Source organism: Nelumbo nucifera, chromosome 1 (assembly GCF_055504915.1).
Source record: "Nelumbo nucifera cultivar China Antique chromosome 1, China Antique-T2T, whole genome shotgun sequence".
NCBI lineage: Eukaryota > Viridiplantae > Streptophyta > Magnoliopsida > Proteales > Nelumbonaceae > Nelumbo > Nelumbo nucifera.
Genome location: NC_142649.1, coordinates 53,983,983 through 53,998,068, shown reverse-complemented (window position 1 = coordinate 53,998,068; position 14,086 = coordinate 53,983,983). Strand labels below are relative to the sequence as shown.

Below are 14,086 nucleotides of genomic sequence, written 5' to 3'. Positions count from 1 at the left end.
AGAAGATAAAGATGCCCATGTTGCATAACTAAGTAAAACTTTACATTTTTATTTTTCAAATGTTTGATAATTTTTTTTAATCTCACTGGACAATATTTATAAAATAAAGGGTAAAATACAAAAACCTCCCCTATAGTTTAACTTTAGCAAAAACCTCCCTTCTATTTTCAAAAAAATCATTAAAAGCCTCCCTTCCGTTAATGACCAAGATAGAAAACGTTAAAATGATGATAATTTTTTTTAAATACCTATTTTAGCCCTATATGAGTTATTTTATACCTATTTTTACTAAAATACCCTTTGCCCTCTGTATTGATTGTAAAACTATGTTCCTGCGGTTGCTTGAAAATGACAATGTGCTGGCTTGAGTGCGAGAGCCAGCAAGTGCAATAGCCAAACCGCCTTCGTTAGGCTTAATAACTCTCCATAGAAATTGGTTCTCGGGTGGATTCCAGCCATAATTGGGGTGAACAATAAAGAGGTACTTCTTAGAGCAAAACTTGCTGAACTGGCAAGTAGGCTCAGCAGGGTCCATGGCTTTCATATCTCGAAACTGGGAGAAGCAGTCTCGTCGGAATTGGTCGGGGTTGAGAAGCAAGGAAAGGTTGCCATCCATGTAGAATGTCTCGTTGTCGAATCCATGGAAGATTTTCCTGCACATATAAGACTCCAGTGCGTACTGGGTGTGGAGCTCCAACAATAGCGCTGGTATAGTCTTCGATGGCATTGGGAATGGTGGTGGCTTCAATGGATCGCACGACAGTGGTGATGTCCCAGTGAGCAGATCGCATTAGCGAGAGAGAAGCAGAGCTATGAAAGACTTACTGGTTTCTTTGACCTGATTCATCATTTTTTTGAACAGTTCCGGTGCAAGCGTTGTCGCAACTGGATAATGGGTTGCTAGCGGATGTGTGTCAGTCATCGAGAGTCGAGACCAACCCCACCTCTTTCGCTTTCACCTCTTTCTTAAGCTCCCCTATTGCCGCCTCGTACGACACCACCGCATCCCTCAGCGAGACCAACCCCAGTGATTATCCTTTTCCGGCTGCTATAAACCTCCTCCAGAACTTGTCTTTCAGATAGACCAGTTGCCTCAACTCTGTCACCACCGCAACGTCGGCAGCACTCATCTTCTCCGAATCCCAAGAACAATGTGTTTTGATATGTATATTGTATATGATGTACCTTATCTTAGCCTAGTAGAGCTCATAGTTAGTTAGAGAGTTAGTTTTTAGCTAATGAGCTGTCCATATTCTAGAATTATTCCCTGCATGAGCTGGCAGGTTAGTTACAATAGTTTTCTGTATATAAGGATTTGTACAGCAGAAATATTCGATGAATGAGAATGAAGTTTCTTCTCATCTTCAACCTTTCTTATTTGGCTTGGTTTTAATCCAAGTTTGTTCATGGTATCAAAGTGCTCGATCTAATATTGATTTCTTTTTTTTTTACTTACTGGTGGTAAAGAACGATGGAAGAGGAGCAAGAAATTACTCTTACTCTTGCGGCTTGGGTCACAAATACTACTACTAGAGCTACAAGGGAGCTCTTATATGGCAACAATGGAGATCCACTTGTGTTGCAGAGTTTGGATCATCCAGGAATGGTCCTGGTAACTGCTTTGTTAAATGGAAATAATTATCTTGCATGGAACAGGTCGATGAAGATAGCATTGGGTGCAAAGCTTAAATTCGGTTTTATAACAGGGAAATGTGCTAAACCTGAAGAAGGAGCACCAGAATTAGCTTAGTGGAACAGAGTGAACTGCATGGTGACTTCATGGATACTTAATTCCATCTCTAAATAAATTGTTGAAGCCTTCTTATACACCACAATAGCAAAGGAACTTTGGGAAATAATCGAAGAGAGATTTGGAGAATCAAATGGCCCATTATCAGATTCAAAGGGAAATCAACACAATCTCTCAAGGTACTATGTCTATCGTGAAATATTATACTAAGTTACATAAGATATGGGATGAATTAGCATGCCTTATGCCCTTTCCTAGATGCACCTGTGGAGCTGCAAGATCTGTTTCTGATATTAATGATTTTAATAAACTGATGCAATTCTTAATGGGTTTAAACGATACCTATGATAATATCAGAAATCAGATTTTAGTTATGGATCCACTTCCTTCTAGTAAGTAACAAAGCTTATTCAATGGTCTTACGTGTTGAAAAACAAAGAGAAGTTCATGGTTCTTATAATGACAATATTGAATAAAATGCTTTATTGGCTAAAACTCAATTCTACAAGAAAGAAGGGATGAAATCTGTTAAGAAAGAAGAGGGCAATGGGAGAGGGAACAATAAAAGAGTAGACAAGGCCAATAAGCATTGCAGTCACTGTAACGTGAATGGTCATGTTAAGGAGACTTGTTTTAAATTACATGACTATCCGGATTGGTATAAGGATTTGAAAGGAGGGAAAGGGTCAGGTAGAAATGTGGCTAACATGGTGGATACTCCACTGGATATTGAGGATGACAGTGAGGATGAAAAATCAGACAAACAGATTTCTATTGCTAATCTGGTACAACAAGAACTAATGAAATTACTGAATGGCAAAATGACAACAAAAAGTGGAGTATGTGTCAATTTTGCTCATCTCAATGATTTTGCAGGTAACACTTTTTCTTATGAATTTGCCTTGGCTTCTGCTTTTAATGCTAATTTACTATTGAAATTTGGAACCTAGATTATAGACACAAGTGCTTCAAACCACATGTGCACTAATATCAATTTGATTGAAAACCCCTAACCAGTAAAACAAATCATACATGTTTACTTACCAGATGGAACCATTCAATTTGTTAAACATATTGGAAATGTGCCTTTGAATTCCATATTGAACTTAAAAGAAGTTTTACATATTCCAACCTTCAAGTTCAACTTGCTTTCTGTTAACAAGCTTGCTAAATCAGCAAATATCAAATTCATCTTTAAGCTTAACCAGTGTATATTGCAGGACCAATGGACTGAGAAGATTCTGATTGTAGGCAAACTAGTAGGAAACCTATATATTCTAGACAAGTTTTGTTTTAATCATTTTGAAGATCATTGTAAACCAAAGGCAATTTCTGTTTTGCAGACTGAAACTAAGATTCCTAAACATGATGTATTTGACAATTCTGGTTCTTTATTTGCTAATACATCATCTTGTTTACCTTTATCTCTTTGGCACAAAAGGCTTGGGCATGCATCATTTGTTGCTTTAAAACATCTAGATTAGTGTAAAAAAATCATGAATCATCATTTACCTATGTGTGATATTTGCTACAAATCAAAGCAACATAGACTTCCTTTTAATCTTAGCAGTATTCACACATCAACACCTTTTGATTTAATACACTTGGATTTATGGGGACCTTACAGACAACCTTCCTTATCTGGTGCACAGTATGTGCTAACGATTGTAGATGATTTCAGCAGGGCAATATGGACCTATTTACTGCCAAATAAAATGCACACACTCACTGTTTTTATTAATTTTCATACTATGGTTACCACTCAATTTGAGAAAAGAATAAAGTCTGTAAGGACAGACAATGGCACAGAATTTGTCAACAAAGAATTTCAAAAGGTTTTACTTGATAATGGGATTTTGCATCAAAAGAGTTGTGCATATACACCCCAACAGAATGGGATAATAGAAAGAAAGCACAAACATTTACTTCAAGTGGCACGCTCTTTGATGTTTCAATCAAATTTGCCCTAGAAATTTTGGGGCCATTCAATTTTAATGGCTACATACATCATAAATAGACTTCCTAGTTCTATTTTAGGATGGAAAACACCTTTTCAGATTTTACATAACAAGAAACCGGATTATAAACACTTAAGAGTGTTTGGATGTTTGTGTTATGTAGAAAATACTTCTCCTCATAACGATAAGTTTGAAACAAGGAGTTTCAAATGTATTTTTATTGGCTACAGTCAAGGTCAAAAGGCTTTTCAAGCATATGATGTTGAATCACATAAAGTCTATGTTACTAGGGACATTGTCTTTCATGAATCTGTATTCCCTTTTAGCAAGTCTTTAGAACACACAGATGCATTACCCATTCCAATTGTGACAGAAACAGAAGATATACTTAATATTCCTCAGCTTGATCAACCCACAAAACCAGAAATTCAACTAAATGATATCACTCCTAAAAATCAAGAACAAAATGACATTGAGCCAATTCCACCTTCTCCTATTGCACCAGATCAAAGCCCTACCCAATCAACCTTGGTTCCTAGGCGTAGCACTAGGCCTAAACAGAAACCAATTTGGCTCAATGACTTTGTAACAAATATGGCTACTGCTAACACATTGCCTACTGCCATAATTTTTGATCAGTTTCAAAGGTCTCAGAAATCACACGACCGTGCCCAATTTTCACCTCCAACTTTTCCTTTTATTAAATCTTCTTGTTTCAACACTGCATATTTATCCTTTTTAGCTAATGTGTCTAGCATCCAAGAGCCAATATCATATAGGGAAGCTAGTATAAATGCAGATTGGGTTAAGGCAATGAATAGGGAATTGCAAGCTCTTGAGCAAAATCAAACTTGGGAAATAACAGAACTACCAACAGGAAAGAAGACTATAGGATCCAAATGGGTTTACAAAACTAAATTGAATGCTGATGGAAGTGTTGAGAGGTTTAAAGCTAGGCTAGTTGCAAAGGGATATGATCAAGTGGAAGGGATTGACTATTTTGACTATTTTTCACCAGTAGCTAAACTGGTTACTGCTAGAATTTTTCTTCCTATTGCTACAATAAAGAATTGGCTAATTCATCAGTTGGATATTAACAACGCATTCCTACATGGGCATCTTGATGAAGAAGTATATATGGTGCCTCCTCAAGGATATTCTAAAGCTGCAAATGGGAAGGTTTGTAAGCTTAAAAGATCTCTATACGGGTTAAAACAGGCATCAAGACAGTGGAATTCAGAGTTTTGTGCTCATTTGAAACGGTATGGTTTTGTTCAATCAACCTTTGATCACTGTTTGTTTATTCTATTTACTGATTCTTATTTCCTGGCACTCATTGTTTATGTGGACGATGTCCTTATTACTGGAACATGTGAAGATAAAATTCTTGGTGTCAAAAGTTTCCTAGATGCTGCTCTTACCATAAAGGACTTGGGACATGCCAAGTATTTCCTTGGACTTGAAATTGAAACAGGAAATACTGGCACTTACATCTGTCAACGAAAAAATATTTTGGATATCATAACCGATGCAGAATTACTTAGGGCAAAGCCAACTTCCACTCCATTTCCTAAAGGCCAAAAATTATTTGCTGATAAAGGGACACCACTTGCTGAACCTGACAAGTATTGAAGACTAGTTGGTCGACTACTTTATTTAAGCCTCAGTAGGCCAGACATCACCTTTGATGTACAACAACTCGGTCAACACATTAATTCTCCATGTCAACCTCACTGGGATGCTGCCATTCATCTTATTCGATACTTAAAGGGATGTCCATCAATAGGTATTTTTTATCCAGCAAATAACACTCTTGTTGTGGAAGCATATTCAGATTCAGATTGGGCTTCTTGTCCACAAAGCAGAAGATCACTTACTGGATACTGCATCTATCTAGGTTCTGCCTTAATATCGTGGAAAACAAAGAAGCAAACCATGGTATCTTGATCATCAGCAGAGGCAGAGTATCGCAGATTGGCCTCCACTATCTGCGAATTGCTTTGGATTTCATACATTCTTGTTGATTTTCGTATTTCTCTTCAACTGCCAATCACTCTCTGGTGTGATAACCAAGCTGCCATGCATATTGCAGCAAACCCTGTCTTCCACGAACGCACCAAACATCTCGATATTGACTGTCACTTAGTTCGAGATAACTTCAAGAAGGGTTTTATCAGTTTTCAACATGTTTCAACAAAGCACCAGGTGGCTGACATCTTTACTAAAGGCCTCTCCAGTCCACAATTTTCTTATTTGCTATCCAAGTTGGGCTTGGTTGATTTTCACCAAGTACCAACTTGAGAGCGGGATGTTATGATATGTATATTGTATATGATGTACCTTATCTTTGCCTAGCATAGCTCATAGTTAGTTAGAGAGTTAGTTTTTAGCTAATGAGCTATCCATATTCTAGAATTATTCCCTGCATGAGCTGTTGCATGAGCTGGCAGGTTAGTTACAACTGTTTTCTGTATATAAGGATTTGTACAGCAGAAATATTCAACGAATGAGAATGAAGTTTCTTCTCATCTTCAACCTTTCTTATTTGGCTTGGTTTTAATCCAAGTTTGTTCACAATGCACCTCCTGCAAGCCAACATGTGCCCTCTTCACCACCGACACAGCTTCAAATACCTCCCCCATTAACACCACCGTTTCCCTCACCTTCTCCACGCTCACCAGCTTTTTCTTCTCTTCCCAAACCTTGTATCCCTCTTCTTCATCCTTGTACTCTTCGCCGAACTGTTCAACCTTGGCATCTTCATATTTGGTTCGATCTTCCAAGTTTTCTCTTGTATCACGCCTTCTTGAGAGTGGATACAACAAGCAAGAAGTTGTTACTCATTGAATTAGATGGGAGAAATTGGAGACCCTAGTGGCCATTTCAAGTTTCCTTTTGAGTTTGATCTCTTCATTTCAGTGAAAAGAAAATTAAGCAAAAAGAAGATGCATAAAATATAAAAATAATTTTATTCATTTTCAGTTAATAACAATAAGATCCGATAGTATATATATGCTATTCTGTAACTTAGCTTGTGCTTAGATCGTAACGAGAATCTGGATGGGTTGTCCGTCGACTTTCTGTAAAAGGGAATTGAATGTAGAAGTTGTTGATCTTTGATTTCCATTTTGGGTTTCCTCTAGTCGACCTTCTTTTTCCTGTAAAAACAGAAAACCACCATTACAGGAAGTCGATCGACCTTGTCATTTTCAGGCAATCGGAGGAACATAGTTTCACTCTCAGTAAAGAGGGCAAAGGGTATTTTAGTAAAAATAAGTATACAATAACTTATACAGAGGTAAAATAGGTATTTAAAAAAATTATCATCGGTTTAACGTTTTCTATCTTGGTCATTGATGGAAGGGAGGTTTTTGTTGTTGTTGTTTTTTTAATAAAAGGGAGGTTTTTGTTGTTTTTTTTAATAAAAGGGAGGTTTTTGCTAAAGCTAAACTACAGGGGAGGTTCAATCGGGCACGAACCAGCCACAACATGACCTATGGGTGCATCAAAAGTCCCCCAAACCTCATATTGCGAGATTTTTCCCCTAGAAGTTTTCCTCCTTCCACCAAACCCTCCCTCCATTAGCAACGACAAGGATAGCTCTGGTGGCAAGGAAGTTTTCATCTTGATGGAAAATTTCCTTCATTATTCACTATCATGAAAACCCACAATGAAAATCTCTCCCTCTCTCTAAATTTTCATCACGATCCCTTCAATTAAAGAAAATTTCAAAAGAAATAAGAGAAAAAGAGATAGAGCACTTCTTTGCAAAAAGAAGTTATTCTGCGAAAGAGACCTCAACCATGTATATGATTTGTTTAAGTTGTAGACTATGTGTTAATTACATGCTTAGTACTCTTCACTCTTGACTTGATGCAGTCACATTGTATCATAATCTTGATTCATCTTTCATCTTTCAAACCAATGTCATGAGGCTGAGTTTTTAAGCAAAGAAGACCCTGAAATCCTTATGAGTGTGCTAATTGAAAGACAAAGAGAAAAGACAAGGAACACTTGGAAACCCACAATAAATAGCAATGAGAACTGTGAATACCTGGAAGGAAAACAATAGAAAAAAGAGGGATGGAAGGTGGTTGCAACACTGACATGACCAAACCAACAACTAAGAGGGAATAATTTCTGAAAGAGAGAATAGAAATAACTGCAATCATAGATTCAAACAAAAACTGAGGAAATCTTGAGATGAGGTGGAAGGCCACGACAGGACTTCAGGGGGGATCTGACAATTCAAAGGATTTGGAGCTACAACACTATAAATAGACATGGACATGCTACTTGTGCAAGAATCGCTTCCACCCACCATGCTACCAGCTTTAACGTCCTTTCTTTCTTTGTCTTCACCAGGAAAACAGTGGAAAGTAGGGTTAATAAAAGATGGTACAACTAGAACTACAATGCTCCAAATGATGAGTGACCCTACAACAATCCCTCCAAACACCTACCCATGACCTCTTGCAAGTGAGATAGTAAATGGAGACGATTTCGCAGAGGAAGATGAAACAGTGACCTCCTATGACAGTCCCTCCAAACATGGCTGGGTTTGTTCTTCGACCCAGGTGGTCGGCCTTTCGGTTTTTGAACAAGTTCCACCATCGACCCAACATCTCCCTCGGTTGAACTACCGAACCCATGTTAATGTGCATTTGACCGTTAACGTTTGGATGGATGACGTGGTAGAAGACGATTGGCGGGTTCACACGTCCAGTGCACCCATGGATGCACAAAACGAGTTCAGATCTGCACCCCATGAGGGGGCACCCCACAACGTCCCACAACACATCCCCGCCCTGTATTGGGAACATCTCCCGATGATGACATCATTGGGTCTGGTAGTACCATTGGGAGATGTTCCCAATACACGGTAGGGATGCATTGTGAGACATTGTGGGGTGCACCCTTGTGGGGCGCAAATGTGAATTCTCACAGAATGCGGACTGCTATTTAGTGATTCCTACCATATTTTATATCTCAACCAGCAATAAAGTGCATTTAACGAGATATTTGATTAAAAAATATATAGCTTAAATGGTAGTGATATCAAGTATGAAGTTATTGATTTAGGGCTACTATGTCAACCATTGTTCTATTATTTTTAGAAAATAAATGATTTTGGATGGATGAAGAATAGAGTTTTCAACTAAGTAATATATTTATAAAAGAACTTTGTTAGGACTAAAAGATTGAGAATTTGGAAAATTTAGGAGCCTTTTGATATTCTTAGACAATGAGAACATTATTTCTATGTAATAATATAATTTAATGATAAAAATATTATTTCAATCTTTATTTACTGGGGTTTTTATTGTTTAGTCCACCCTAGAAATCTAAGCCCCACCGTACAGGTGGGATGAATCCTGAGCATGGGTACATGCCAAATCCACGGCCAGGATGCGATTTATAGGGGGGCTACTAGTAGACTAGGAGGGGGCTATAATTTCAGATTTCTGAGGTGGACTGCGGTCTACTTATCCCTTATTTATTTGGTTTGATACCCGTATCATATATTTAATTGTTTGGTGCTGCTATTGATTAGTTGTTTTTTGGTACAAGATATATATTATTAAATAGAATTTAGGTTATAATATATGATGTGAAAATCTAGTATTATGGGAAAACCTCTATAGGTTACAGACGTTTTAGCACAATTTGATTATGATTCTTTTTATAATTCAATTGTACTATTTTAAAAGATGAATTTATCTCGTTTCTTGGTAAAATATTACTTTTTAATATACTATTAAATATAGATCCATGGTACATAAATTAATGCATCAAACAATAATATTTATCAAATTTTAATCACTTAGAGCCATGCAAGATAAAAGTCCCATGCATGGTTTTAAATGTGAGAAATAAGTTAGGAATCTTCTTTTCATCTCTCACTCTCCCAATCTAGTCATTGCTTTTCTTTCTGTTTTCGAAAATAGATGTTATAGCTTTGATCACTCAAATTTTCAATATTCTTTTTTATTTCTCATCAAATGAATGTCATATTCTTCTCCAAATCTTAGCTATTCTTACCATGATATTGGAGAATCTCGTTGCTATTACTTAAACAAGCATGAAATACATCCTTGCATATTCATCCATAGGTCAAATCAGATATGTAATTATTGGAATAATTGTTGAAAACTCAAATTATGGATATGCAAGCATGATAACTTGTATGATGTTCTACATCTCTATGAATCTAGGAATTTTTTGCTTGCATTATATCATTTCGTATTTAAAAAGTTGGTTGTACAATTCTAAAACATGAAGAGTTACCTAATGAAGAATAGTATTTTTTTAATATTGAAGAGGATTTTTTAAAGTCTATGAGAAAATCAAAGAGCTCCATTTTTTCTTTAATCTTAAAGAAGCTTGTCTACAATCCACAAATAAGAAAACTAGATAACTTTTTTGTGATCAACGATATGAATGTTGACTAAAAGCAAGGTACTTTTAGCACATTTGGGTTTTTAGCAGAGAGGAGAGAATGGGTGGGAATGTGTGTTTTGTGGGTGATTGAAAATAGGGATAAAAATTAGATATTTTGTTTTGGAAAAGGGTCATTTACTAAAACACCCCTTTATAGTTTTATGGATTTACTAAAATCTGTCTTTACAGTTTGTGTTTTACTAAAACATCCACTATTGTTTGCAAGCAACTTACTTAATCGACCTTCCATTAGATAAATGTGGAAAGTGGCAGTTTTATCCCTAGCATCCATTCAAATAAATTTAATCAAAAGAAAGTAAAAAATAAAATACCATTTTTTGCCCAAACTAAGACATGGTTGTGCTTTGGTCAATTTGTTTTCTATACAAAAAAAAAAATGTTATGAGTACTTTTGGAATAAACAACCATGAATTCATACCCTTGAACATTTTTCACTCAGTTCATGAGTACTTTTGGAATAAACAACCATGGGTCCATGCCTTTGAACATTTTCTACTTAGTTTTGGTAATCATGTTAACATTTTTTAGATGGAAAAACAAATAATTATTAATAAAAGATCAATTAAGTAAATAGGTTGCAAACTATAAGAGGGGTTTTAGTAGAATAAAAACTATAGGGTAAGTTTAAGTAAATCCGTGAAACTATAAGGCATGTTTCCTTGAACATTTTCTACTTAGTTTCAGTGATCATGTTATCATTTTTAGATGGAAAAACAAATAATTCTTAATGAAAGATCGATAAAGTAAATAGGTTGCAAAATATAAGGGAGGTTATAGTAAGATAAAAACTATAGGGTAGATTTGAGTAAATCCATGAAACTACAAGGTGTGTTTTAGTAAATGACCCTTGGAAAAATAACATGTAACTCAAGTTAAAGTGTTGGATTATTGAAAAAAGTTAAATCTCTTGTAACATGGGTATGGACAAATGGAGTAGTTCAATTTGGTTAATAGTGCTTTCAAAATAAATTAGGTTAATAGGAAATCCGATTTGCCATTCATGAGGGTGGTTTGACCAAAATCAGATTTGGTCCTCACAAGAGCATCCACACACCATCCTTAGTCTTTTGAAGCTGTACTTGGGAACATCTACTTACTCGTATGTTTATTTCCATGAGGAGATATTTCCAATGCATGGTTGCAAGGACTATGTATCTGATTTCATTTAATTGGTCAAAACTCTTACCATACCATGTCTTTTTGGCATCCTACTTGCGAGTTCACATCGTCTGCATCTTAGTTGCAGAAAAAACTCAGCAACCACCAATGAAAATTTGACACGTCATTGGTTAGTAAAGGAGGTGTGGAAGGCTGAAACTAATGACCATTTTTTATTTTATTATCTTTACTATGTTTTAAAAAACCCGCTAGTCTTTTTTTAGTGCTTCCTTTCTGCCCCCTCTTTCTTTCTCCTGCCCTTCCTCCTACTCAAGAGTTCACATCGTCTGCTCAGCACTCCTTTCTCTCGCCCTTCCTGTTCCACACCTACCACCAGCGACGGTTGCACCACCGGACACTGACCACGATGACGGTTACTCCTCTCTCTCTCTCTCTCTCCCCTAGTTTTCTTGTTTCCTCTTCTTCTCTCTTCCTCCGAATCAACAACCCAACACCACGTTCAGGCCACCGTTGCAGTCCCCGACGCTACTGCAACCACCGGGCATCGGACAAAGCACGAACAACATCTTAAAATGTTAACCTTTAATGATTTTGAACCATAAAACCCTAGCTAATGTCTATTGTTTCTAATGTTAGTTATTTGCTACAATAATTAAGGGATCAAGATTTTTTGCTTTTTTCTAACAGTTTTTACTTCTCTATATTGAACCATTATACCTGAACAATATCTTTTTTTTTTTTTTTACTTCACTATATGCATACCTGATTTTAGTTGTTCAATGTTCATCCCAATCGTCTTTCCACTAATGTGTTACATCAAACCCTTTTTCCTTCTCATTTCACTCATACCAATAATATTTCTCTATGATTTTTAAAAGAATTCCAGTAAAAGAAGTTGGTTGAAATATGGGGTTTGGGAGGGTTGCTTCATGCTGGGGTTTGGGTTGAATGATGGTTGAGTGCACCCATCTTATTCTTTCTTTAGTTTCATACTTATGACATGTTATATATTCCTCTAATTTCAACTGTAAATTCATTTTTGTTGAATCCTTTATAGAGGTAGTTGAATTCAAGGGAAACAATAATCTTTGATTTGTTTTTTTCTAAAGTTTCCATTACCTTTTAATTTGTACCTAATTTTGGTGTACAGAGTATAAAGCAATGTATTAATATCTATGGAAAGGGATCTCAATATATATTGAAGCATCATGATTGGTTTGTGCATCCATGCAGCCATGGGATTGTGGTCAATACACATGGGAGTGAAAGATTATTAAATATCTCCTTTGGGTTGTCCTTGGTCAATTCACAACCTTGACGATTATGTCAAGACGTTGAAGAACCTGTAATATACAAACCAATTCTAAAAGAATAACAGATTTTGATTTTTTTTTTTAATTTTTTTGGTACTTTGACCTATAAATTTGAAAACATGATTCCAACAGTATAGATAGGAACTTCAAAATGTGTGTATATCCGAAACTTCAAAACATGATTCCAACAGTATAGCCATTTTTCAAAGGTTGCAACATTTAGGTACCTGGACAATAACTTTACATTTAGAGATCCAAAAAATTAGAAAAGCAAATTTCATGAATAAAGGAACAAAGTAGAACTATAAATTGGGTGGGCTGGGGTTGAACATTTGTTAATAGGTGGAACATAACAAAGGAAGGTAAAAGAAGGGAATAATTCCTTTTTCTCATATCCATAGCAGCATAAATGATTGCAGCGGTGGCCCGGACAGAGTGTTGGGTTGCCGATTGTGAGAGGAGGGAAGAAGAAACAAGAAAATTGTGGGGGGGGGGGGGGGGGAGAAAGAGAGAGAGAAAGTAACCGTCATCGACGATCGATGTCTGGTGGCGCAACCATCATTGATGGTCATTGTAGAATAGGGAGGGCGAGAGAAGGGAGTGCTGAGTAGACGATGTGAACTCTTGGGCAAGAGGGAGGGTGAGAGAAATAAAGAGGGGGTAGAGAGAGGAAGCACTGAAAAAAGACTGGCGGGATTTTCAAAATATAGTAAAAACAATAAATTAAAAAATGGTTGTTACTTTCAGCCTTCCACACCTCTGTTACGAACCAATGACATGTTAAATTTGCATTGGTGGTTGTAGAGTTTTTTCTGCAACCACGATGCAGACGATGTGAACTCCCTGCTTGCTGCTTGGTTTAGGAGAATTGGGATTTGCTCCTCACATAGTGCATCTTATACCAACCTCACGAGCACATCAACCCGTGTATTGAAAACATCTCCCATAAATAATAACACATAAGTACAGGAGATATTCCCGATACATGGGCAATTTGCCTGTGAGGTGCTTTCTATGTGAGGAACATATCCTATCTAGAAGATTTAAAATACTTCTATGCAAATACAAGTACAACTAGATGAACCAACTGAGGGCTGATTTGTTGTTGTGTTAACTGGTTTGTTCTAGCCTCGTGGAATCAACCACAACCATTACTTTGGAGAAAATGGGTTAGGGGAAGTTATTAATGGTGCATAGTGCCGAATACAAAAAAAAAGTACATTTATATTTACAATGAACATATTTGTATTTGTGCTCTTCCTAAACGGGGCCTTCAGATGATCTAATTGATCTCTTCTTGCCTACTGCTTAACATTCTTTAGAGTTTAGATGTTGTAGTCATACTGAATTTGATTCATGAATTGTAGGGATGGCAGTTTTCCCCGACCAAGACTTGACTTCCCTGACCCGATGGGGATTGTTTTGGCAAGGTGGGGACGGGGATTAATAGGAATCCCCGATCGGGGTCGGGGTCGGGGATGGAG

The 14,086-nt window shown here is 36.7% G+C and overlaps 1 pseudogene; it reads right to left on the bottom strand.

The window, feature by feature from the left end:
- Nucleotides 1-288: 288 nt before the first annotated feature.
- Nucleotides 289-6,590, bottom strand: LOC148803277 (protein GRAVITROPIC IN THE LIGHT 1 pseudogene; annotated as a pseudogene).
- Nucleotides 6,591-14,086: the final 7,496 nt, after the last annotated feature.